Genomic DNA, 26,652 nt, shown 5'->3' with positions numbered 1-26,652 from the left:
GACTAAGGAGGGCTATTGGTGGCTCTTCAGCTTCACTGCTAGCACAGGGGAAGATCTAGAATGTAAAGCTTTCAGGTGTTAGTTACCCTAGGGCAGAAACAAAATGCCAGAAACTGTAGAACCCACAGTTCTATACCCAATAAAGGCAAAATTCCTCTGTTGCCACATAAATGAGGGGAGCCTCTGAATCTGGCAACCCCGTCCCCTAGCTGGGGGCCTTGGAGAAGGAGGAAGTGTGTCGTTGCATCAACGATGTGCTGGGGACTAAGGCTGAGGCCATCTCGGACTCCAGTGCCTCACAGCCATCCCTTTCCTTCCCCTGCCTGTCGCAAGGACTGTTCTCTATCAGCTTCCCCTCTAGCCCTCAGCATTGACCCACAGAGAAGAGATGCAAAAAGTAGCAGGCTCACTGGCCATTCTGGAATCTGCTGGAGTGGCTACCTCTATGGGTCATTTGTCCCAGAAGAAGGCAGCTCACCAGATTCCATCTTCTTATTGTCAGAGCCCCTGCCAGGCACCTCATCACACTTACTGCCCTCAGCCCGTTGACCTTGCTGACCCGTGCTCCCACCCCATTACTCAGACACTGACATAGCTGGCCCTGTCTGCTGGGCCCCCAAACCCTTCCATCCCTGATTCCTTCCCCACATCAGGTATGGACTGTGAAATGAGAAGCTCAACTCCTGACTCACCCTCTTCTACAAGTGCTACTGTGTGTCTTCCGCCCTTCACATTCAAGCCCATCTGGGAGTGCCCTCTGAATGGGGAGGAAGGAGGTCCTCTGCACCCCAATGCCTCAGTCACAACTGCAGCAGATTCCAGTTCCATCTTCCCTGTTGCTCCCAGCACTTCGATCCTTCTCTCGTATCCTAAATTATACAGAAAGGAGTCACGTACACCTGTGTGTGTGGATTCCCTATCTCCTTTCCACGGACCCCCTTTTCAGCTAATGATACCAGCGCTCCTCTCTCCACTGGCCTAATTGCTGTTTCTGAAGTCAGCTCCTCAACCATCACATCTGCAAGCTTGGCTCCCCAGCCTGTGTCTGATTTTTGGCTGCCCCTGTGGACATCCCTGTGTCTTCCCACACTCTCCTCTTGGGGCTTCCCTCTGGGTCTAATGTGAGCTTCTTTCCACTTGACCAGGCCCAACAGATACCCTCTAGTGGCAGTGCTGCTTCAGCCATAGAAACAACCAGCCTGCCTGCCTGCATTGAGGGTCTGAGGCCCCAGCCCAGGGTGTAAACTTTCCTTGTACTCCTAGAACACATTTTGAATAGCCCAGGATAAAGTTAAACTTGGGAATGGCGAGGAGGTAACTGGAGACAGTAAAGGTGTAAGAGCAACAGAATTAGACCTATCTTGGGCGCCTGGGTGGCTCAGTTCGTTAAGCGACTGCCTTTGGCCCAGGTCATGATGCTGGAATCCCTCTCATGTGCTCTCTCTCTCATTCTCTCTCTCTCAAATAAAATCTTTTTTTTTTTAAAGATTTTATTTAATTTATCTGAGAGAGAGAGAGAGAGTGAAAGAGAGAGCACAAGAGCGGGTAGGGTCAGAGGGAGAAGCAGACTCCCCACCGAGCAGGGAGCCCGATGCGGGACTCAATCCCGGGACTCCAGGATCATGACCTGAGCCGAAGGCAGCCGCCCAACGAACTGAGCCACCCAGGCGCCCCTCAAATAAAATCTTAAAAAAAAAAAAATTAGGCCTGTCCTAACCTGGTTTATATATATGAATTTTTTTAAATCTTGGGAAAACATGAAGTTCAACTGCAAATAGTAGAAGCTACCTGTGTCACCAGCAATTGATTCAGTCAGTTATTCACTTAACATATTCACTGAAAAAAAAATATTTATTGAGAACTTGTTATGTGTTAGGCACTGTTCAAGTACCAGAATCAAGAGAGAAAGTCACAGAAAATTCCAACCCATATGATACCTATGTTGTTTTTGGAGGAAAAACAAAATGAGAAGCAAACATATTAAGTAAATTTTCTAGTATGTTAGAAGGTAATAATGCTTTGGGGATTATTGTAAATGTGATCGTTTTCTTAATTTCTTTTTCTAGTAGTTCATTGTTAGTGTATGGAAACATGATTAATTTTTGTATGTTGATTTGTATCCTGCAACTTTACTGAATTTGTTCGTTATTTCTAACAGTTTTTTGGTGGTGTCTATAAGGTTATCAATATATAATATTGTGTTGTCTGCACAGAAAGATAATTTTATCTCTTCCTTTCAGATTTGGATGATTTTATTTCATTTTGTGCCTAATTGTTCTGGCTAGGACTCCCATTACTATGTTAAATAGAAGTAGCAAGAGTAGGCATCCTTGTCTTGTTCCTAATCTTAGAGGAAAACCTTTTAGCTTTTCATTACTGAGTATATTAGCTGTGGACTTGTCATATGTGGACTTTGTTATGTTGAGGAATATGCCTTCTATACCTAATATGTTGAGAGTTTTTGTCATGAAAGGGTGTTGAATTTTTGTTAAATGCTTTTTTTTTAATCTATTGAGATGATCATGATTTTTATCCTTCATCCTGTTAATGGTGTGTATCATGTTTATTGATTTGTGTATGTTGAACCATCCTTGCATCCTAGGGAAAAATGCCACTTGATCATGGTGTATGATCTTTTTTATGTGCTGTTCAATTTGATTTGCAAATATTTTGCTGAAGATTTTTGTATCTGTCTTCATCAGGGATATTGGTTTGTTGTCCTTCTTCTTTGTCAGGGTTTGGTATTAGGGTAATGCTGGCCTCATAGAAGGAGTTTGGAAGTTTTCCTTCCTTTTCAATTTTTTGGAAGAGTTTGAGAATGCCTGGCATTAATAATTCTCCTTTCAGTGTTTGGTAGAACTCACTAGTGAAGCCATCTTGTCCTGGGCTTTTCTTTGTTAGAAGGGTTTTGATCACTGATTCAATCTCTAATTATTGGCCTGTTCAGATATTCTATTTCCTCATGGTTCAGTCTTAGTAGGTTATGTTTCTAGGGCTTTGTCCATTATTTTAGGTTATTCCATTTATTGGCATATAATTGTTCACAGTAGTCTGTTACAATCCTTTATATTTCTGTGGCATCAGCTGTAATGTCTCCTCTTTATAATTTTCAGTCTTCTTTTTTAGTCTGGCTAAAGGTTTGTCAAAAAAAGGTGTTTTTTTTTAAATCAGTTTTTAGTTTTGTTGATCTTTTCTATTGTTTTTCTAGTCTCTATTTAATTGTTTCCACTCTAATCTTTCTTATTTTCATCTGTTAACTTTTGGTTTAGTTTATTCTTTTCTCCAGAAGACTTTTGTAGAGTTTATCAAATCCCTGCTCTTTTTGGTTTGAATTTACCAATCTAGCCTTAGCCCGGGAACCCCTCCACCATGTGAGGACACAGCAAGAAGTTCACAGCATGAACTGGAAGAGGACCTTCATCAGAACCTGACCATACTGGCACCCTGATCTTGAATTTCCAGCTTCCAGTACTGTGAGTAGTAAAATTCTGTTGTTTATAAGCCACTCAGTTTTGATATTTTGCTATAGCAACCCCCAAAGACTAAGGTAACTCCATTATGCATTATTGAATATAATCGAAATTAAAAACCTTTCTGCTTGAAGGACATCATGAAGAAAGTAGAAAGGCCACCCATCAAATGGAAAGAAATTTTGCAAATCATCTATCTGATAAGAAATTTTTATCTAGAATACATAAAGAATTGTTACAATTCAATAAAAAATACAAATAATCCAGTAATAAAAAAACAGGCAAAGGATGGGCGCCTGGGTGGCTCAGTCATTAAGCATCTGCCTTCAGCTCAGGTCATGATCCCAGGGTCCTGGGATCGAGCCCCGCATTGGGCTCCCTGCTCTGTGGGAAGCCTGCTTCTCCCTCTGCCACTCCCCGATTGTGTTCCCTCTCTTGCTGTGTCTCTCTCTGTCAAATAAAACAACAACAACAACAAAAACAGGCAAAGGAGCTGACTAGTTATTTCCTCAAAAGATATAAAACTGGCCAACCAGTACATGAACATCATTAGCCATCAGGGGGATACAACCAAATCTCAATGAAATACCACTTGACACAAAATAGGAATGTTATAGTGAAAAAGGCAAGTATTGGTGAGGATGTGGAGAAACTGGAACCCTCATACATTACTGGTAGAAATGTCAAAAGGTGTAGCTGCTCTGGAAAATAGTTTGCTAGTTTCTTAAAAGGTCACACATAGAGTTACCATATAACCCAGTGATTAAACTCTAAGTAGATACTCAAAAGAAATAAAAACATAGGTCCATGCAAAAACGTGTCCATGAATGTTCACAGCAACATTATTTGCAACAGCCAAAAGTAGAAACAGCTCAAATGCTCATTACTAGATGAATGGAAAAAATGTGGTATATCCATACAATGGACTATTACTTGGCAATAAAAAGGAATGAAGTACTGATACACGTTACAACATAGATCAAAACATTATGCTAAATGAAAAAGACAGTCACAGAAGACCAACTATTACATAATTCAGGTTATACTGGAATTGCCAAATTGGTAAGTCCATAGAGACAGAAAGAAAAACAGTGGTTGCCTAGGGAAGAAGGATTTCGGGGGAAATAGGGAGTACTAATGAGTTTAGGGTTTCTTTTGGGGAGATGATTAAAATGTTTTAAAATTGTGGTAATTGTTTTTTTTTTAAGATTTTATTGATTTATTTGGCAGAGAGAGAGCGAGAGCGCACACAAGCAGGGGGAGTGGCAGGCAGAGGCAGAAGGAGATGCAGACTCCCTGCAGAGCAGGGGGAGCCTGATGCAGGACTCGATCCCAGGACCCCGGGATCATGACCTGAGCCAAAGGCAGTCGCTTAACCAACTGAGCCACCTAGGTGCCCTAAAATTATGGTAATTATGGGCGCCTGGGTGGCTCAGTTGGTTAAGCGACTGCCTTCAGCTCAGGTCATGATCCTGGAGTCCCTGGATCGAGTCCCGCATCGGGCTCCCTGCTCGGCAGGGAGCCTGCTTCTGCCTCTGACCCTCCCCCCTCTCATGTGCTCTCTCTCTCTCATTCTCTCTGTCTCAAATAAATAAATAAAATCTTTAAAAAAATTAAAAAAAATAAAATTATGGTAATTGTTATACAACTCTGTGAATATACTAAAAATCACTGTATACTCAATTTATTTTGAACTGTACACTTTAAAGATTTTATTTATTTATTTCAGAGAGAGAGAGAGAGCACGCACCATAACCCCGGGAGTGGAGGGGGCAGGCTGTAGAGCGGGAGGGAAAGAATCTCAAGCAGACTCCACACTGAGTGGGGAGCCTGAGGCGAGGCTCAATCCAACTCTGAGATCATGACCTGAGCCAAAATCAAGAGTCAGTCATTTAACTGACTGAGCCACCCAGATGTCCCTGATTTTTTTTTTTTTAAGATTCATTTATTTGAGAGAGCACGTGTGTGGGAATAGGGGGAGGGCCAGAGGGAAAGGGAGAATCCTCAAGCAAACTTCCTGCTGAGCACAGAGCCCAATGTGGGGCTTGATCCCAGGACCCTGATACCATGACCTGAGCTGAAATCAAGAGTCAGCCACTTAACTGATTAAGCCACCCAGGAACCCCTAGTTTAGGTGCTTTTAATTTAATCTTCTGTATTCTCAAGTTGTGTTGTTGTTGTTGTTTTAATATGTTTAAGCACGGACCTTTTTTGTTTCATTCATCCCACCTGGGATATATTGCACTTCCTGGATTTGTGGGTTCACAGTTTTCTTCAATTCTGGAAACTTTGCATTCATTATCTCTTTAGATACTATCTTTTCTCCATTCTTTTTTTTTTTTTCCTTTTGACACTCCAATGAGAGTTATGTTAGACCTTTTCATTCTATCCCCCACGAATTTTTATTGAGGTACAATTGAATATTAAAACTGTATATATTTAAGGAACACAACTTGGTTTGATATATGCATACATTGTGATATGTCACCACAATCAAGCTAATTAACATAGTCATTCTACATACTAGCCCTCTGTTGGTTATGTGGTTTATAAATATTTTCTTCTGGGCTATACCTTGTCTGTTTATCCTCTTAATGTGGACTTTCACAGACCAAAGACTTTACTTTTAATGAAGTCCAATTTTTCAAGTTTTCAGTTTTTCCTTGTATGGATTATGCTTTTGGTATGAGGTCTAAGAACTCTACCTAGCCCTCAATCCTAAAGATTTTCTCCTATGTTTCTTCCTACAAGTTTTATAGTTTTAATGTTTAAGTCTGTGATCCATTTTGAATTGATCTTCATAAGAGGTGTGACAATTAGGTGAAAGTTCATTTTAAAATTTTCTTCCTTCTGCTGCTTTGTGTGTATATTGCTCTTTTTTTCCTAGGTTCAAGGTGGGAGCTTATTAGATTATTGATTTGGGATTCTTCTTCTTTTCTTCTGTATTCCTTTATTGCCAAACAGTTTCCCATAGCACTGTTTCAGCTGTGTCCCATGCATTTTGGTATTTTATATTTTCATTCAACTTAATGTAATTTTCTAATTTCCCTTAAGGTTTCCTCTTTGACTCACAGTTTATTTAGAAGAGTGTTTAGTTTGTTGTTTAGTTTCTAAGTGTTTGGAGACTTTCCTGTTTTCTGTTATCGATTTCTAGTTTGATTCCATTGCGGTCAGAGAATATTCTCCATGTGATTTCAATTCTTTTAAATACTTTGAGGTTTATTTTATGGCCATGCATTTGGTATATCTCATTATATGCTCCATGAACATTTGAAAAGAATATGTTTTATGCTGCTGTTGGGTCAAATGTTTCATAAATGTCAGTTAGGTCCTGTTGGTTGCTGAGTTCTATATTCTCTAAAGATGATAAATCTGGAGAGGTATGGACCTGGAAACAGATTGGTTGAAACTTTGTGCACAAACTGGTTGTTCTCCCCCTTTACTTTTCCTCTCATGTAATCAAATACACTGCACAGGGAGTTTGATCTCTGGATAAACTGACCCAGGAAGGATGTCCAACTGCACAAATGAAGACAGGATTGAGGCACAGGCAGTCTGAGTGAAAAACCATACCCAGAACTGTGGGCCTCTCCTAGCCCCAAACACCAGTAGCTCAGGAGACTGGACCTAGTTTCTGGTCTAAACTAAAGAGCAGAGAAGAGCGCTCCCTGGCAGTCTTCTGGTGAAAAGGCTGGCTCTAATGTCTGCCAGCTGAGGAATTTCAACTCTTTTTTTTTTTTTTTTAAGATTTTATTTATTTATTTGACAGAGAGAGAGACAGCAAGAGAGGGAACACAAATAGGGGAGTGGGAGAGGGAGAAGCAGGCTTCCTGCTGAGCAGGAGCCAGATGCAGGGCTGGATCCCAGGACCCTGGGATCATGACCTGAGCCGAAGGCAGATGCCTAACAACTGAGCGACTGAGCCACCCAGGTGCCCCGAGAAATTTTACCTCTTGACTGGAGGCAAGGATTACCACACATTTCAGGAAAGTATCCCATGCAAAAGGAAGAAAAATAATTCAAGCTTTTTTGAAAAGAAATTTGATTTGGACATAAAAGACAAAAATGGACAAGAAAACTCTGAACAACTATAATTACCCTGAGAGACTGAAAATTATATTGCATCCATAAATAAGAACAGAAAGCTATGAAGAAGGAAAAATTAGGCACAACTCAGGAATAGTCCTTCCAGCAAATACAAATGCCAGGAATAAAAAACCTGAAATAGAGAAGACTGCCAAAAACCAAAAATATAAGAAAAATTCTCAGATCTGGAACCTACAGACTAAAAATCTCACCTATATCTAGCATAAAAAATATTTAAAGATCCATGCCATAAGTCATGAAATTTCAGTACACTGGGGATATAAATAGCATTAAGTACACTCTAGTTTCTCTTCAGATTGCATAAATAGCATTAAGTATTTGAATGGGAGACATAAATTACACATAGAGGAACAGAAAACATTTGGTATTAGATTTGACAACATAAGCTACCAGAAAACTTTAAAGTGATGTTTCTAAGTTTTGAATACTGGCAAAGTGTGAGAGTAGAGTTAAGACATTTCCAAACATTAAAGAACTAATTTAACACATGCATCTAAAGGAAGCTGTTGGAAAAAGAACTTTAATGAAAATGGAAAATTAACTTAATTCCAGAAACAGTAATCCAATTCAGGAAAACAATGAAAGTAAGTTTCAGGACAACTGTAGAGTCCAACTGAAGCCCCAGATTGGTAGACTGAGAGATTCTAATGGATATTTGAACAATTGAAAAAAATCATCTGTGGACATTTAACATAAATATGGAACATTTATCTGTGGAACATCTCTAAAATTTAAGAACAGGTACAAAGAAAACTAATTAAATCCTCAATAAAGAAAAAATATCGAGGCGCCTGGGTGGCTCAGTCGTTAAGTGTCTGCCTTCGGCTCAGGTCATGATCCCAGGTCCTGGGATTGAGCCCCGCACTGTGCTCCCTGCTCAGGGGGAAGCCTGCTTCTCCCTCTCCCACTCCCCCTGCTTGTGTTCCCTCTCTTGCTGTGTCTCTCTCTGTCAGATAAATAAATAAAATCTTAAAAAAAAAAAAAAGGAAAAAAAATATCTAGAAAATCTACTTGGTTTTGAATATAAAATAATTTACATTATTATATAAATACCACATATTATATAAATACCACAATAATTGAGATATAACCATATTTGGATGTGGTTCAGGAGAAAGAAAAAGATGGAAGTTTTTTTGCTTTAAATGAAATCTTGATTATTACACTGGACATTTTTATTACTAAAGACATTTTTAACTACTAAAATAAAACTGATCTTTTAGCTAAAAGTGTTCAAAGAAACTTGTATTATCCAAGACTGATTGAAAAACATCATTGAATTCATCCAAGATTTCATCTAGGTACAGGTAAAAAAAAATCAAAAACCAAAACCAAAAACCTAAACTAAAAAAACCTAATCTACAGATGAATATTGCAAGTGCAGCTGCTATAAGAGACAATAAAGTGCCCTCCTTTTGTTTTATGAAGTCCTATTAATTTCAACTTCCCGATTACATACTCCTACAATCTTATCACTCAAAAATAACAACAATAATCTTACCTCTTCCTTTCCAATATTTTTTTGCCTATAATTATTTTACTCACTTAAATGCCATAGCACCATATTCTTGAAGGCACACTTAATGGCCAAGATTCCGACCATCAAAATCCCAACACCTAGTAACATAGTGATCCATGCTGGGGAGGAAAAATTTTCCTTTGCCTTACAAGATTCTTCTGGCTGGTCTAAGAATTAAATTGACATGAGATAGATTAACAGGAGATAAATGTTTAATAACATGTATACTTCCTGTATATAAGGGAAAACTGAGTGACTCCCCCAAATGGCCAAATTACCTTAATTACCATCTTCAGCTAAAGACAAAAGAAGATGCTGCGGATGGAGGGTCAGTTATGGGAGGTTACCAGGAAAAGCATAATAAACAAGGATAAGGTTGTTATATAGATTTAAGTTCATGCTTTCTCCATTGATAACATTGATAACAGATTTAGGTACCTCTTCTTGGTAGTGAGGGAAACACCCTTACAATTGGATATTTCCCTTATAAATGTAAATGTTTCTTTCTTTCTTTCTTTTTTTAAGATTTTATTTATTTGAGAGAGAGCGCACAAGTGGGATGAGGGTCAGAGGGAGAAGCAGACTCCCTGCTGAGCAGAGGCCTGATGTGGGACTTGATCCTGGACTCCAGGATCATGACCTGAGTAGAAGGCAGCTGCTTAACGACTAAGCCACCCAGGCACCCTAAATCTAAATGTTTCTTACAAAAAGTAACTTCTAGGGGCGCCTGGGTGGCTCAGTCGGTTGAGTGGCTGCCTTTGGCTCAGGTCATGATCCCAGGGTGCTGGCATCCAGCCCTGCATTGGGCTTCCTGCTCAGCGAAGAGCCTGCTTCTCCCTCTCCCTCTGCCTGCTGCTCTGCCTACTTGTGCTCTCTATCTCTCTGTCAAATAAATAAATAAAATCTTAAAAAAAAAAAAAAACTTCTACTCAGTTTTAGAGCTTCTCCTGTGTTTGCAGTTTCTTAAAAATAATCAGCCTAAAATAATCCTTACGCTAAAGAGACATATTTTGGGTGGAAAATTCTGCTCCCCTACACCCACAAACATAATTTCCATGGAAAGTAAGAAGCAGAAGTGCAGGCCTATCAAAACCAAGCCAGAAATAACACACACTAGGGCTACAGGAGAGAAAAAAATTTTACCTCTACCCATTTTGGGTTTTCAGCTGGGGCTCTGTAACAAAAAAGAAAGATTAACAGAAGACAATTTATTAACATGTGTGCACATGTCATATGGGAGAAAACAAGAGTAACTCAAAAGTGGTGGCTTAGCAATCAACAAATAATAAGTTTGTAGAGAAATGATAGGATAAATTAAAGCAGTTTTAGGCTCCCAAGGGTGGCAATCTGTGAAAGGAAACTAGTGAAGGTTTATTTGCAGATTCTTTTTGGTGCCATCTATGAGCTAAGAGTCTAGAGTTGTCTCCAATAAAGGAGAATGTATACCCTTCCTTTAGGCAGAAATGGGGGAAGGCAGAGAGAGCTTTCCTGACTTTCATGCTTATAAATTGCCTTCAGTTCAAAATAATTTTTATGTCAAAAAGGTATATATTGGAGTGACATACTCTGGTTTCCTTCACAGCACAGTCACCTTCAATGATACACACAATTTGAGGTACTTCACAGTTATAAAAGAAACAGGCCCCAAATGGAGTCACTTACCCCCCATAGAACATATCAAGATTAACAATTTTAATTAATTAGCAATTGCAGTTTCAACCACTCCCAGAAATGTGACCTTTGAACAGTCCATCTAAAATTTCCTGATCAGGTAATCTGCAAAATAAGACTCTTGCCTATTCCCTTCCCTCAAAAAGATGACCTGGCCGGTACCAACCCTTTCTTTTCTTTTGCTAATAATTTCCTTGCCCCACCATCCTGCCTCTAAAACTTCCCATTCTGTAAAACTCCTGGGGATGTCTATTTATTAGTAGGGATGCTGCCCAACTCACAATAGTCAAACAAAGCCAATTAGATCTTCCGATTTACTCCGCTGACTTTCATTTTTTTAATGCCACAAACCACAGAGACATCCGAGATCCCTAAAGCTGGCATCACAGTCAGGCATAATCACACACAGTGTTCTCTGTGGTGCCTCCCTAGTCCTGCATCCAAAGAATGGCACATATGCAGGGAAACAGCTCCAAGCAGGAAAAAACACAACCACTGCAGTCTTCGATCACCCGCTCAGGCACTCGAGGCACCACGCCAGTACCTCAGGAAACGCCACGTGAACCATGAGCGGAGCACTGATACCAGTCAGGGTCATCGCTTCAAGCCTAAATGAAGATCTGAACAGTCCCCAAGCCGGGCGCGAGAATCCAACCTCTCTTACGGTGCCCCTTACCCTTCGCCCTATCCCCCAGCCCCCAGCGGTTGTGGCCCCAAGAGCCTCCCCCACCTCAGTAGAGTCCCGGGTTCGCCCCCCATCCTCGCGCGCCTGCGTACTCTGGACAGAATCGGCAACTCCCCGGAGCCTCAACGCTCGGCGCTCGAGGGCGGTGTTCGCGGCTCAAACGGGGCGGCGGAGCCAAGAGCCAAAAGAGAAAAGCCAGAATACACAGCTTTTGTGATTTTGGACTACAGTTCTAACAAGGGAGCAGGCTTGGATTATCCTCGGTAGCACGGGTCGCTCACAGGGTCACCTTTACAGGCCTGAGGAACCCTGGCCCTGCCGGAACTCTGCTTCTCCACTCGGTCGGCTAGCGGAGGACCTGGCCCCATTCTCCCCCGCCAGCCCTTCCTGAAGAACCGAGGCACTTGCCCCCGCCCCCTGCGCGCCTGCGCACTCGGGCCGCGGTAGGCGCGCTGGAAACCCGCAGACTTGAGGGCTCGGGGGTTTTCAGAGCCGGTGGCAGGGCGAGTACGTGGAGCCAGGCTCTGCTGTGGTCGCGGCTTTTCTGAAGGAAACGTGTACGGGAAGGGCCAGATTCTGCGGACCGGAGCGGGGGTGGGTCCTGGGGCCTCGGCCTACTAGGCGATTCCTCCCGAGTTTGGAGACCCGGACGGGGTGGGTTTAAACTCGTGCGGCAATAACGGTGCGGGGCCCGGTTTGTGGGCGCGGCCTATTATGCAGTGCGAGACCCTGCGGTCGTACGCACCTCGGTCTTCTCCTCGACCACCAAGGCCCGGCCGCAGAGGGCAGTTGGAGGTGGAGCCCCAGAAAAAAGGTCCGCTGCAAAACGCTGGAGCTAGATTCAGGGCTGACCTCTGAGGTCCGGAGGACCCACTGGACAGAGGAAGACGCAGTGGGCCGTCCCACGGGGTGAGCAGTAACGATGTCCGAACTACAGCGTACCCAGAGCTGCGAACCTGGACACGGGTGACTGCAAACCTTTCCTCGTTTGTCTCTCGTTTCCGTTTGTGCATGCCTGCGGTGGTTAGCGAGGGTCACGGGGCATGGAGGGTGGTTTCTAACCGATCAAGAAAAGCCGGGGGTGTAATGAACACTATTTGCTTCCCCAGCCCGGCCCGTCTCCAGAGAAGGCCTTTGAAGTGAAACGAATCGCTGCCGCGCCTCGGAAAGCCAGGTTCTGTGTGAGTTTGTGCTGCTTCTTTGTTTCCGTGAAATGCATTTGATTTTCAGAACACTGGGCTTTTTGATTTTCTTCCCTTGGAATGTGCTGCTTAAGAATGGTCTATTCATTGATTTGGGCCTCAAGATTTCCCTACGTAGTTAACGGCGGGGGACCTAATTAATAGGTAACACTCGCTAGTGTCCATTTAATGCAGTTCAACAGTTAGTTAATCGTATGCTATATATTCAGTTGCTTTGTGAGCACTTTTTCTTAAGGATTCTGATTATGGTAATACCCCGTTTGGAAGTCAGTGTTCATGCTTTGTTTTCGACTGTGGTTTGTTAAGGAGTAGTTTAGGGTTTGTTTAGATACCTTCAGTGATTCCAGAATAGGGATGGGGATTTTTTTCCAAGGAACTCCGTGATTGGGAATTTTTGGTACCAGCCAGATGTGGTTAAAGGTTTGGTAGCATGAGTTTGTTTTGCTTATTTTTGATAAATACAAAATGGTATATATTTAAGGTGTACAACAGGATGTTTCAGTATATGTATACATTGTGGAATGGAATGATTACCACAATCAGACCAATTAACATCCAACACCTCATAGTTCCTTTTGTGTGTGGTGAGAAAAGTTACGATCTACTCTTAAATTTCAAATTTCAAGTATATAATATTGTATATAATTACTGTATATAATACAGTAACCGTGCTGTACATTAGGTCTTAAGAACTTACTCTATGATTGAAAGTTTGTACCATTAGTTTGTTTGGGGTATGTTTTTCAATAGACTGAGGTATATAAGGTGTTTAAGAATTTTGAACGTAGATTAAAGGAATTTGAATCCTGCCTGCCACTTAAATCTGAGTGAGTTTGAGCAATATTTCTGGTCCCAGTTTCTTTATCTGTAAATTCAGAATTACAATAGTATATACCTCACAGTGTGGTTTTAAAGATTACCTGAATTAATATCTGTTAAGCTCTTAGAGGACTACCTGGCCCATTAGAAGAGTGCTTAACTGGGCGCCTGGGTGGCTCAGTTGATTAGGCGACTGCCTTCGGCTCAGGTCGTGATCCTGGAGTCCCGGGATCGAGTCCCGCGTCGGGCTCCCTGCTCGGCGGGGAGTCTGCTTCTCCCTCTGACCCTCTTCCCTCTCATGCTCTCTGTCTCTCATTCTCTCTGTCTCAAATAAATAAATAAAATCTTAAAAAAAAACAGTGCTTAACTAATATTAGCTATTGGTTTTAAATGATGATTTTTAGTCATTCCCTATCAGCTTTCTGTATTCCCAAAAGTAATGAAAATGTGAGATTAATTAGGATGGATGCTTGCAAGCAGGAAAATGAATCAGACACTCGAATGAACCAAAAGAGGGATTCTTTTTTTTTTTAAAGATTGTATTTATTGGGGCTCCTGGGTGGCTCAGATGGTTAAACGTCTGCCTTCGGCTCAGGTCATGGTCCCAGGGTCCTGGGATCGAGCCCCGCATCAGGCTCCCTGCTCAGTGGGAAGTCTGCTCCTCCCTCTCCCACTTCCCCCTGCTTGGTTCCTGCTCTCGCTGTGTCTCTCTCTGTCGAATAAATAAATACAATCTTTAAAAAAAAAAAAGATTGTATTTATTTATTAGACAGAGAGCGTGCACGAGTGGGGAAGGGTGTGGGATGGGGGGCAGTGGGAGAAGACGACTCCCCCTGAGTGTGGAGTGTGGGGGTGGCAAGATGGGGGGTGCTCTATCCCAGGACCCTGAGACCATGACCTGAGCCAAAATCAGATGCTTAACCCACTGAGCCACCCAGGTACCCCCCAAAAGAGGGATTCTTTTATTTATTTATTTATTTATTTATTTATTTATTAATTAGAGAGAGAGAGAGAGAGAAACAGCATGAGAGGGGATAGGGTCAGAGGGAGAAGCAGACTCCCCGCTGAGCAGGGAGCCCGATGCGGGACTCGATCCCAGGACTCCAGGATCATGACCTGAGCCGAAGGCAGTCGCTTAACCAACTGAGCCACCCAGGCGCCCCAAAAGAGGGATTCTTAACATGAAGTCTTTGGACTCTGTTATGGGTTTTCAGGACAACAAAAATCTAAGATTATATACAAGATTGTTGTATATATTTGTCAGCGGGTAATTTGGTGGGGAGGAAGTCTATCATTTCATGATATTATCAAAGTTGTGTAAGACCCAACAAGATTGATTCTTACAAGTGTAGAATAAAAGTCTGGGATAACTAGGAATGACTTTTGGGATAATCTTTTATAAAAGTAGTATCCAGCAATATGGAAATGATTAAGTAACTCACATTCCATCACATGGATGGAATGTGAGTTACTTAATCACACAGGTGATGGAATGTTATGCAATACTAAAAATTATGTTTATTAGTAATTTAGTTAGTCATCAGGAAAATATGTATGTATATAATGTAATATTGAGAAATATTTATTATGAATAAAAATCTTTAAGAAATTGTTAAGTTACAGAACCATGAGAGACTATGGACTCTGAGAAAAAACTGAGGGTTCTAGAGGGGAGGGAGGTGGGGGGATGGGTTAGCCTGGTGATGGGTATTAAAGAGGGCGGCACATATTGAATGGAGCACTGGGTGTTATACGCAAACAATGAATCGTGGAACACTACATTAAAAACTAATGATGTAATGTATGGTGATTAACATAACATAATAAAATTTAAAAAAAAAGGAATTGTTAAATTACATATGTATCTTGAACACAATTTATAAGATGCATTGCAAGGATTTAATAACTGGTGTTTTCACTGGAGCCCAGGAGGGTTAAGCTCAAGTTATTGAGCAGCTGCTCTTAAATAAGCATTTTGTTTTCTGTCTCGTAATCACTTTGGAAAAGCACTGTGATCCTTCACAGAAGGATCTCAGGTGTTGATGAGATACAATATTCAAGAATTGGTAGGAATTATTTTTTCAGGTACATTGATTTCCTGGTTGTTACCACTTATGTAGGCCTATTTAATCACAATTTTCTTAATGACTACAAGGTACCCCATTCTCCCAACTCATTAAAAAATTCTTTTTAATGGGAATGGCTTTTTAAAACAATATTTCTTGGAGTTAATGCAGGCTTGTGAAATAATAAGTAACTAAGGGACCTAAAAGAGAAGAAATTAAAATTATCCATTGTCTCAACATCCCAAAATAATCACTATTAATATTTGTAGCATATTTTCCCAAAATATTTCTACAAGTATATGTATTTTTGTATGTGGTTTTATTTCTGAATAATGGGATAACCCTAACTGAAAATTTAAAAGAAATCAAGACCTCTAGTTATTAGTTTAAAAGAGACATTCAGTATCCTCATGGATTTTATAATCATGGATGTATGGAGAAAGGCAAAATCCCAGCAGTCCCCTTCTTGTTTGAGAAATCTTCCAAGTAATTATAATTCTTACGATAGAAATGGCATTTAAATTGGGAGACTTAATTATAATTTAAAATTAATTTTAAAATGTCAGAATTGAAATATGAGATTTTCCCCCCATCTACTGATGTCCATTTCACATTAATGATTTAAAACAACTAATTATATATTGTTTTATAAACTGATTTTTTTTTCTTTCAGTGTATCTTGAATACTTTCTATTCCTTAACTGTTTTCTAGAACTTAGCAATTCATAATTACTTTAGTATTCAGTATTTTATGGATGTTTTATAAATCATTTAAGAAATCAGCTATTGGGCAGTAATATTCAAACTGCCTGAGCAATTCCTTTGACAGGCTTTCTGTGTGATATTACTTACCTTACTTTTCACTTCATGGTCATGTAGGATTTCAGAGAGAGGAACACTAAGGAATACGGCATTGATTTTTACCAGGTGGGTTACAGGTGATACTCTGAAGTGTTTGGCTGAATTTCCGAAGGATTCTTACAGTATGAAATAGACCACTGTGCTATTTTATGCCAAAAGCTTCATTCATCCTCCTGATCCTTTATTTGGGTGAGAGTTTGAGGAATGAATTAATGATAATTTCCTAGAAAACTAAGCTTACAAAAAACAAAATTATTTTAACCTCAGCAAAGAATGACTAAAACTAAAAATTCAGAAGTAGTAATATCAGCATGCTAAATGTATGGAGTTTAAATACCAAAAGAAATAGCTAAGAGAGGTGGGTCTCTAGATTTGGAAGCTAGGGAAAGGATAGCAAGGATGGAACTTTCGGGGCTTTTTGTAATATAATATTCCCTTGCAGAGCTATTTTAAATTTATGTCCAGGTATAAGTGATATAAACTTTTAGAGAACAAGATAAAGATCACCTGGGATATCATCATCAAGGTAATACAATAAAATTTTATTCTAACTCCATTCACAGACTGTTTCATAAACCTCCGTATACATGTATGTGTATGTATGTAGTTTTCCTGTCAAACATACAATCACAGTACACAACTATTTCCTAACCTACCTTCTCCCAGCAATCTGTAGTGACCATCTTTCCACGACATCAAATAAGAATTTTACCGTCATTTTTAGTGTTTTTTTAATTAAAAAGTTATTTTTAAATTTTTTTTATTTTTTTAAAGATTTTATTTATTTATTTGAGACAGAGAGAATGAGAGAGAGAGAGCACATGAGAGGGGGGAGGGTCAGAGGGAGAAGCAGGCTCCCTGCCGAGCAGGGAGCCCTATGCGGGACTCGATCCAGGGACTCCAGGATCATGACCTGAGCCGAAAGCAGTCGCTTAACCAACTGAGCCACCCAGGCGCCCTAAAAAGTTACTTTTTTTAATGTTTATTTTTTTAGTAACCTCTACATTCAATGTGGGGCTTGAACTCATGACCTTGAGATTAAGAGTCACATGCTCTTCCAACTGAGCCAGCCAGACACCCCCATTTTTAGTGGTTTTTAGTGCCATTGTGTGAATACACGATAATTTATTTAACCTGCTAAAGGATATTTAGGTTCTTTCTAGCTTTTTTTGTCCCATTACAAACACCTTCCAACATTTTTTCATTCTTTCTACAACATACCATGAGTGTCCATTTCTGTACAACCTTAGTAATAAGAAGTATTATCAGTTTTTCAAATCTGTCAATCCAGTTCCTTTAATATGCATTTCCTTAGTTACTAGTGAGTTTTTTTTTTTTTTTTAAAGATTTTATTTATTTATTTGAGAGAGAGAGTGAGAGAGAGCAAGAGCACAAGAGGGGGGAGCGGGAGAGGGAGAAGCAGATTCCCTGCCGGGCAGGGAGCCTGATGCAGGACTCGATCCCGGGACTCCAGGATCATGACCCGAGCCGAAAGCAGTCGCTTAACCAACTGAGCCACCCAGGCACCCAGTTACTAGTGAGTTTTAACTAATGAGTTATTTCTACTTTCTAGAGAGTTAGTCATGCTCAGGTTTCACGAATTCACTTCTTCCAGCCTGAGTACCAAGAAAGATGGGTTGATAACTGAGATTGTGCAGGCAGTACTGATGATTCTGAACAGGCAAATGGTGACTGGTGAGCTCTGAGGGTGGTAGTTCACCCTTCCCCCAAGAAGGGATCCCAGTGTGCAAGTATAGTTTTTCCATGATAAAGGCTGCTAGCGTGGTCTATGCAGGTAGTTCTCAAATTGTGTCATTTCGACCAGCAACATCAAGTATCACTTGGGAACTTTTTAGAACTGCAAATTCTCAAGCCCAACTCCAAACCTCTATGAAATGCCAAACTCTAAGAGTGAGGCCCTGCAAACTTTTAATAAGCCCTCCAGGTGATTCTGATGTACACAAAGTTTAATTACCAAACTTTGTTGCCCCTTATGATGACCTGTCAGAAATTTTATAAAATCTGAGGGGGATTTAAAATCGTGATTCTCGGGGCGCCTGGGTGGCTCAGTTGGTTAAGTGACTGCCTTCGGCTCAGGTCATGATCCTGGAGTCCCTGGATCGAGTCCCGCATCGGGCTCCCTGCTCCGCAGGGAGCCTGCTTCTCCCTCTGACCCTCCCCCCTCTCATGTGCTCTCTCTCTCTCATTCTCTCTGTCTCAAATAAATAAATAAAATCTTTAAAAAAAAAAAATCGTGATTCTCAGGTCACACTCTGTACTAATGAAATAAAAATGTTTGGGGGATGGGAGCCAGGTATCAGTATATTTTAAAGATCTGCAGGCAATTCCAGGATCTAGCAAAGTTTGGGAAATTCTTATCGATAGTATTTTCTGTTTTCAGGTTTAGGGAGGCCAGCCACATTCCTGAGTCTTAGAAAGAAGTTCTGGGTCAGATGATGTAACAACCACTTCTCAGCTGGGAAAGTGGGAATGGAGGGAGATGGATCTGCTCAGGACAGGCCTGGGCAGCCCATGCTCAGGTCCAGCTCAGCCTCGCTGGGGTAGGGGACTCACTGGAAACCCTCCTGCTAAAGTGTCTGGACATGAGCTTCCATGCAAGTCTCTGCTCTGTGTCTGTCCTTGTGCAACTGATTTTCCTGTGGTTTTGAGGAGAACATATATTTTTTCTAAACTACCTCCTACCTCTGTCTGTGTGTTGGAGGGGGGAGGAGTGTAGGAAGGGAGAAGTAGTGTGACATTTTAAAATTTGGGAGTTCGGAGGCAATTTCGTTCTTATGGCTTTATCTTCTTCCCCCAGCTCTAGCTTCTGTGGACTCTACTTCTCCAGCAAATGACCTTTGAGGAAAACTGACCAGTTTTTACAATCTAAAATCATGGCTCATGTAAGTTGGTGTTTCTGTTTGAAGGGCTGTAATTTTTTTCAGGTTATATGACAACTCTCGTTAGATATCCTGAAACTTCCTAACAGAACCCCATCCGACAGCTTCTCCCCAGTCTTTCCCATTCTAGTAAGGGATGGAACCAGGCAGCCCAGGCCCCCATGTACCTCACTCTTTTCTACCCATGTCCATGTGTCTATTGACCAAATTACTCAGTGTATTGACTGTGTGTTCAGTCTTTGTCTAGAGCAGAGATAAAATAGAAGTAAAGTCCCTAGAGGGAATTGTTTGATCTGAGGCTCTTAGAGCAACACCGTCTAAAAGAATTATAATGTGAGTTACCTATGTAATTAAAAATTTTCTAGAAGTTGCATATTTAAAATATAGAATTAGTGCCTTCTTAAAGGCAGTAGGCAGCATGTAAGTCTCATAAAAAGTGTAGAATAATACGCAAGGCACTTACATAATCTGGAACTTTTTCGTAGTAACATTAAAAAAGTAAAAAATAACATGCAGTTAGTTTTAATGTTTTATTTAACTCAATATAGCACATATATATATACCCAAAATGTTATCGTTTCAAAGTGTAATCAATATGGAAATTATTGAGATGTTTTACTTTTTTTTTCTTTCTAAAGTTTTTTATATCTGGTATGTATTTTTGAATTACAGCACATCTAAATTTGGACTAGCCACAATTTAAGTGCTCAGTCATCACGTGTCTAAGCCAGCATATTGGACATTGCAGCTTCAGAGATTTTGTGTAACCTGAATTCTAAATGTAACTTAATATATTTAAAAGTATAGAAATACCTAAATGTAATCATTCCTAAGTCTAACACAAATGGACTATTTTTTAGTAAATTAAAAATATTCAGTAAAGTATTTGTTATAATAAAGAAAAATGCTAATGATATAGTGATGAAGTCAGGTCTGGAAGAAATTCTTTAATTTTATACAAACTATTTTTTAAAAACAGATTTTATGGTTCATTTGGAGTAAAAGAAATCCATCAGTTTTTTTTTTTTTTTTTCCTAATCCTTAAAGGAAAAGAGGTTAGAATAAAGCACATTTATTGAGAATTTTTTTATGGGCCCACTTAGGCCCTTTGCGAGCAGTGTTCTTATGAACACTATTTCAGTTAATTGTGAAATTCTGATTATGTGAACATACCTAGAAATAAGTAAAATTAGGTATTCCATGGTACACAGGAAGTTTTTTCTTTAGCAGTGGTTGGCAAACTACAGCTTGTGAGCCAGATTCGTCCCTTGGCCTGTTTTTTCCAGCCTTTGAGTTAATTATGTTTTGAAAGAATTGTTTTAAAAAGGAAGGGAAAAGGGAAGGATATGAAACAGATCGTATGTGGCATGCAAAGCTTAAATATTGGCCCTTGAAGAGAAATAAATAATTTTAGAAATAATACATGGGTTTGTCATTTCAGCATTTGGTGATGTTCAGAGATGTGGCTGTAGACTTTTCTCAGGAAGAGTGGGAATGCCTGAACTCATATCAGAGGAATTTATACAGAGATGTGATATTAGAGAACTATAGCAACTTGGTGTCAGTGGGTAAGCTTATCTGTGTCATATAATTTAGAAATTCACAGGGCTGAATTTCACGGCTGTCTTTCTAGAAATTAGCTGAATATCTGCTTTGTAGTTGGGAATAGGCACCTTATAGCTATTAAGCAATTAAATAGCACCTTTAGCTTCCCCCATAATCCAGTGACCTTTATGTCTTTCTGTACCTTTTCTGTAATTGCTCCTCTTTAATGACAGCTAGATATAAATTATTAGACACTCACAGCAAAACCATTGTTAAAGAAATCTGGTTTCTTATTGCTATACATGGCGTATTATCTGTTAGTTTACTTGCAATGTGAGTAGGAAGACTATAGAGGTGTCTGGCTCCACATATCTATTTAAAAAGCTTATACAACGTATATGTTGCTGGGTTGAATCAACAGTTTGTTAAAACTCAAGTGGACACATTGAATTTACCGCAGCAGACATACTACCTTTTAATTGATTTATGATTAAAAGTTTAAAATACATGAATTTTGCATTTAATATTAGATGTATATCCTGGTTAGAAACTATTTTCCTTTTAGCAAAATAGCAAAATACCTAATAAAAGTATCTAATAAGTATATATATAGTGTTTACTATGTACTAAGCACTCATCCAAGCACTTAACATTTATAAAATCAAACCTCACAGCAGTCCAATGGATAGACATAATACCTCCTTTTTACAGCTGAGAAAACTGAGGCCATAGCAACCCAGGTGGTAGAGGCAGGATTTGAAACCAGTGTTCTCAAATCATTACTTCCTCAAAAAAAAAAAAAAAAAAAAAAAAAAAAACCCAAAATCATTACTTCCTCTCAAGAAAGAGACTCTGTATGAGTTTAAATTAAAATAAGACAATGTTCCTACTCCTCTGTTCTTTTTATTCTTTGTGATCCTGAAGTAACACTAATATGAATGTTTTTCAATCCCATTACTCCTCTTTGTTCTGAAGGCTCTATCAAGTTAATTCTTTCTTTATTATGTACCATTATGTTTTTTCAAGCAGGATGTTCCATTTCTAAGCCAGATGTGGTTACCCTACTAGAGCAAGGGAAAGAACCCTGGACGGTTGTGAGGGATGAGAGAAGAAGAAGGAGCCTAGGTGAGTAAGTGCTAAGCAGGCAGAGATGCGTGGTTATCTGTGTCTGCAGGCACAGCCTGCTGGTTGGGAAGGTAACACACCCCATAGATGTTGATAATGAAGAGAAAACCTGAGACCTGGGAAGAAAACTTAGATCTCAGCATGAGCCAGCAAAGAAATTTCATCTATACTTCCACTTACCGCTTGTTTCTTCACTCTATCTCCCTGTCATTTCAGTGGGGGGAAACTTCATAATGGCAACCATTTTACCTGTATTTTGGATCTAATTCATTTCTGGTTCATCTTTTATATATATATATTTCTCCATTGTTCTCTTTTCATGAAGTTTACATTGTAGTAGGGAAGTCATACAATACACAAATAAGCAAATGGATTAACAAATATCGTGAAATGGGCGCCTGGGTGGCTCAGTTGGTTAAGCGACTGCCTTCGGCTCAGGTCATGATCCTGGAGTCCCGGGATCAAGTCCCACATCGGGCTCCCTGCTCGGCTGGGGGTCTGCTTCTCCCTCTGACCCTCCCCCCTCTCATGCTCTCGCTCTATCTCATTCTCACTCTCAAATAAATAAAATCTTTAAAAAAAAAAACCCAAATATTGTGAAATGATTAAGTTATGAAGAAATGTAAGTAGGGTAAGAATATGGAGAATTATGATGGATGAATGGAGTAACTTTAGATAAGGTGGTCAGAGAAGAGGAACCAGTTGTAAGAAGCTCCAGCTAGTCAAAGATGGAATCATTTGACTATACACATAACTGCAATGTATTGTAACACAAAAAATATGCTTAATTCCATAAATTCTTAGCGATACTAATAGCAAATTGTTCACCATTAGAAACTACTAGAGATTTAACTTATTTGGGAAATACAAAGGAAAAGAAGTATTCTTTATAAGAAGTATTTTTTATAAGAACTGTACCAATATTAGATAGAGGGATGTTTTTCTTAATAAAAGTATTCAGTGAATAAATGAAAGATGACAGAATTAGAATATTACCATTTTGGAACCCATAATGAACAACTGGATCTGGGCATTAAACATCAAATTAAACATTAAACTAATAACATCACAGAAATAGAGAAAACCAGATGTATTTCTTCTAATGAAAGGATACAGTATCACCTCTGAAGTAACTTTGCCAATAAAATTGGTCCTAAGTCTGATGAAGTTTCTAAAGCCAACTACCAATTTATGGGAAGAAGATAGAGGAACATATGTTCTACTGCACCTTGGGATTATAGTCAGCAAAATTAAGAAATGGGCAACACTATAGGGTCAAAAAACAGTTTCTTCAACAAATAAATTACAAGGGAAATCAAAAGAAAGCAGGAAAACCTTTAGATTAAAAGACATATAAAAGACCTGTCAGCCAGTTGTACTCTATGGACTTTTTGGGGGATCAATTTACTATTTTTAAATTGTTTAAAATTTTATGTTTGAGATTAGAAGTATAAACACTTATTTTTTATAATCTTAAAGAATTACTGTTCATTTTTTTAAAGGTTTGAATAATGGTATTATGATTAGAGATAAGTCCTTTAAGTAGAAAAAATTAGTATATGGGATTTGCTTCAAATAATGTGAGGAAAGTGGATTGGGGTGTGCATAGGCCTGGATTGGGCACGGGTTGGTGGTGGTTGAGGCTGGGTCATAGATGCATGGATATTCATTATACTGTTCTACTTTTGTGTATTAGAGATACTCTGTAGTAAAGTTTTATTTTAAAGTTATTAGGAGATAAAAGGATAAGAAAATGAGAGGTGAGACAGTGGTGAAAATAAGTATATACAAGTCTTGGAGAAATTGTGCCATAAAAGCAGACACATGGGATACAGGAAATGCCTTTAAAATGTGAGGTATTAGAACATATTTATATGTTGATGGGAATGATTTCAAAGAGAGGAAAATTGATGGAGTAGAGAGATGGGATAATTTTGTAAGGAATGGCCTTCAGTAGATGGGAAGGAGTCGGAGCCAATTTAGGAAGAAAACCCATGCATATGACAAGGATATGGACACAGGTTGGTTGAATAGTGGGAAGGGGAGAATACATATTTTTCTTTCAAATGCTTCTGATTTCTTGTTGAAATAAAGAGTAAGATTATCAGCAGAATGTGAGGATTATTTAGCATTTTATTGGAATTCATTATGGATTATTCAGTATGTAGTCAGTATTGATTCTCAGAAATACAACTCTGTGGTCATAGGGTTTTAATATTTACAGATTTCTTAATACATTAACCCTGGTGTTAATGTGACTAAAACTGCCTCTGTCATAAATATGTGTCCCGTATCATCTTGTATCAACAAAAGAAAAAAGGTGATTAAAGACATCATACCTTAGGAAACGAATTAATTTTGTGACCAGGTAATATTCTCATTTTCTTTTTAATGAAAGCTGATACCCTGCAAATGGAAATAACATTTCTCCTTTTATATTGATCTAAGAGGGGCTAATATTTTGCTTGCACATTAGCATTTTTTACTAAAGTTCTTGATTCAGTAGAATCCAAACTAGTGTTTGGTTTATTAATTTTAAATGGTTAAATATTTTACATATATCTTAAAAGTTGTAACATTAACATTTCTTACCATAGGCCAATCTTTTTTTTTAAAGATTTTATTTATTTTTATTTATTTGAGAGAGAGAGTGAGAGAGAGAGAGAGCACAAGAGGGGGGAGCGGGAGAGGGAGAAGCAGACTCCCTGCCAAGCAGGGAGCCCGATGCGGGACTCGATCCAGGGACTCCAGGATCATGACCTGAGCCGAAGGCAGTCACTTAACCAACTGAGCCACCCAGGCGCCCACCATAGGCCAATCTTTTGATACTTAGTTTGGCCTTTTGTTTCATTGTAGGTCCAGCCAATTCCTTCTTGATTAGATTACACATATAATGGGAAGGCTATTATTTCTAGTTTCAGTTTAAAGTAGAACAAGAACCTGAAGTATTCAATGTTGTTTTTATAGAAATGATTGTCTTAGTTGCTTGCAGTGATAAGAATTGGCATAAACAAATTTGGGAACAAATATGGCTGACTTTTTGTTTATACAGATCATAAGATTACAGCTCAGTGTTCATGCTGTAGTCTCCTAGGTGAGAATATTCAAAATGCAAGGTCTTAATCTGGCATATCTTTTAAGTGGCAGGGGCATATATGAGTGTCAGGTTCATTATATCCACATTGGGAATGTTTTGTTTTTTAATGGAAACCTCTACGTTTTATAGGATGAGTTTTTTTATTTTTTAAAGATTTTATTTTTAAGTAATCTCTCTACCCAGTTTGGGGCTCAAACTTAAAACCCCGAGATCAAGAGTCACAGGCTTCACCAACTGAGCCAGCCTGGGTCCCCTATAGGATGAATTTTATAACTTGTTCTACTTGGTGGGTTTGTGTGTGTGTGTGTGTGTGTGTGAGAGAGAGAGAGAGGGTGAATATGGACATTTTATCTTATTTTTGTGTATATTTATATTTGTTTTGCTCATTTTCTGCTCATCTCCTTTATTACTGTTTCCATTGTTTAATGTTTCTTACATCAATTTGTATGGGCATTTATGCTGTCAACACTTTCTCATTTTTCTTGCAGATGTTTCAGCTCTATTTTTATTTTGACCATGACTTTTCCTTTTTTATGTTTTTTTTAATGACTTTCCTTTTACATTACTGGTCTTTACTTTTTAATTTACAAGTAAATCCTTTGAAATTACCATCTTATAACCTTTGTCATACCTGCCTACTTATTTGCTGTCATTATTATTTGGCTAATTACTGGTCATTTAATATATCATTTCCATCTTATTTGTGTTAAGCCTTAAATTGACTTTTTCCTGAAGATCCTTACAAAGTTGCCAAAGTTTTTTATTGCTTTCTTAGGTAGGGAAATGGAAACAGAGAGAAAGGGGAAGAGAGAGAAAGGGAAAGCGGGAGGAAAGAGGGAACTAAGGGGAAAAGGAAATACTCATTTACCTGTCTCTGCTCATATTTTATATACACTGTTTAAATCATTATTGCCTTTTAATGTTTTCAACATATCCTTTTTTTTTTTTTTTTAAGAGAGAGAGCATGTGCATGTGGTTGGGGTGGGGAAGGGCAGAGGGAGAGAGAGAATCTTAAGCAAGCTCCACGTTCAGTGCAGAGCCTGACACGGCTTGAGCTCACAACCCTGAGATCATGACCTAAGCTGAAATCAAGAGTCAGACGCTTAACCGACTAAGCCACCCAGGCGCCCCAGTATATCCTTTTCTAAACAAACTTATTGAAACATAAATACATATCAAAAAACCTGAAATCATAAGCAAACAGCTTACTGAATTTTCACAAAGTAATCACACCCATCTGACTAGCACAGAAATAGAGGTTTGCTAGGATATTAGAAGATCCCTCCTAATTCCTTCCAGTCTTTCCTCCCCACCAAAATTAACCACTATCCTGACTTTTTTTTTTTCTTTAAGATTTTATTTATTTATCTGACAGAGAGACAGCGAGAGAGGGAACACAAGTAGTGGGAGAGGGAGAAGCAGGCTTCCCGCCGAGCAGGGAGCCCGATGCGGGGCTCGATCCCAGGACCCTGGGATCATGACCTGAGCCGAAGGCAGAAGCTTAACAACTGAGCCACCCAGGCGCCCCAATCACTATCCTGACTTTTAACAGCTTTTTACCATTTTCAAACTTCATAAAAATGGA

At 39.3% G+C, this 26,652-nt stretch overlaps 1 protein-coding gene and 1 long non-coding RNA gene across 2 annotated transcripts in view; both read left to right on the top strand.

Annotated features, from left to right (window-relative positions):
- Window positions 1-26,652, top strand: part of LOC110590109 (zinc finger protein 14 homolog) — a 525,303-nt gene that overhangs the window by 383,310 nt on the left and 115,341 nt on the right. The gene's annotated exons all lie outside the window — the stretch shown is intronic.
- On the top strand, window positions 12,380-19,264 carry LOC110590175. Its single transcript, XR_002480938.1, has 3 exons — window positions 12,380-12,418; window positions 12,562-12,633; window positions 19,219-19,264. It is a non-coding gene; the product is annotated as an uncharacterized LOC110590175 (long non-coding RNA).

This window comes from Neomonachus schauinslandi, chromosome 16 (genome assembly GCF_002201575.2).
Source record: "Neomonachus schauinslandi chromosome 16, ASM220157v2, whole genome shotgun sequence".
NCBI classification, from domain to species: Eukaryota; Metazoa; Chordata; class Mammalia; order Carnivora; family Phocidae; genus Neomonachus; species Neomonachus schauinslandi.
The sequence above is the reverse complement of the archived record's forward strand: the minus strand, read 5'-3'. Positions and strand labels throughout refer to the sequence as shown.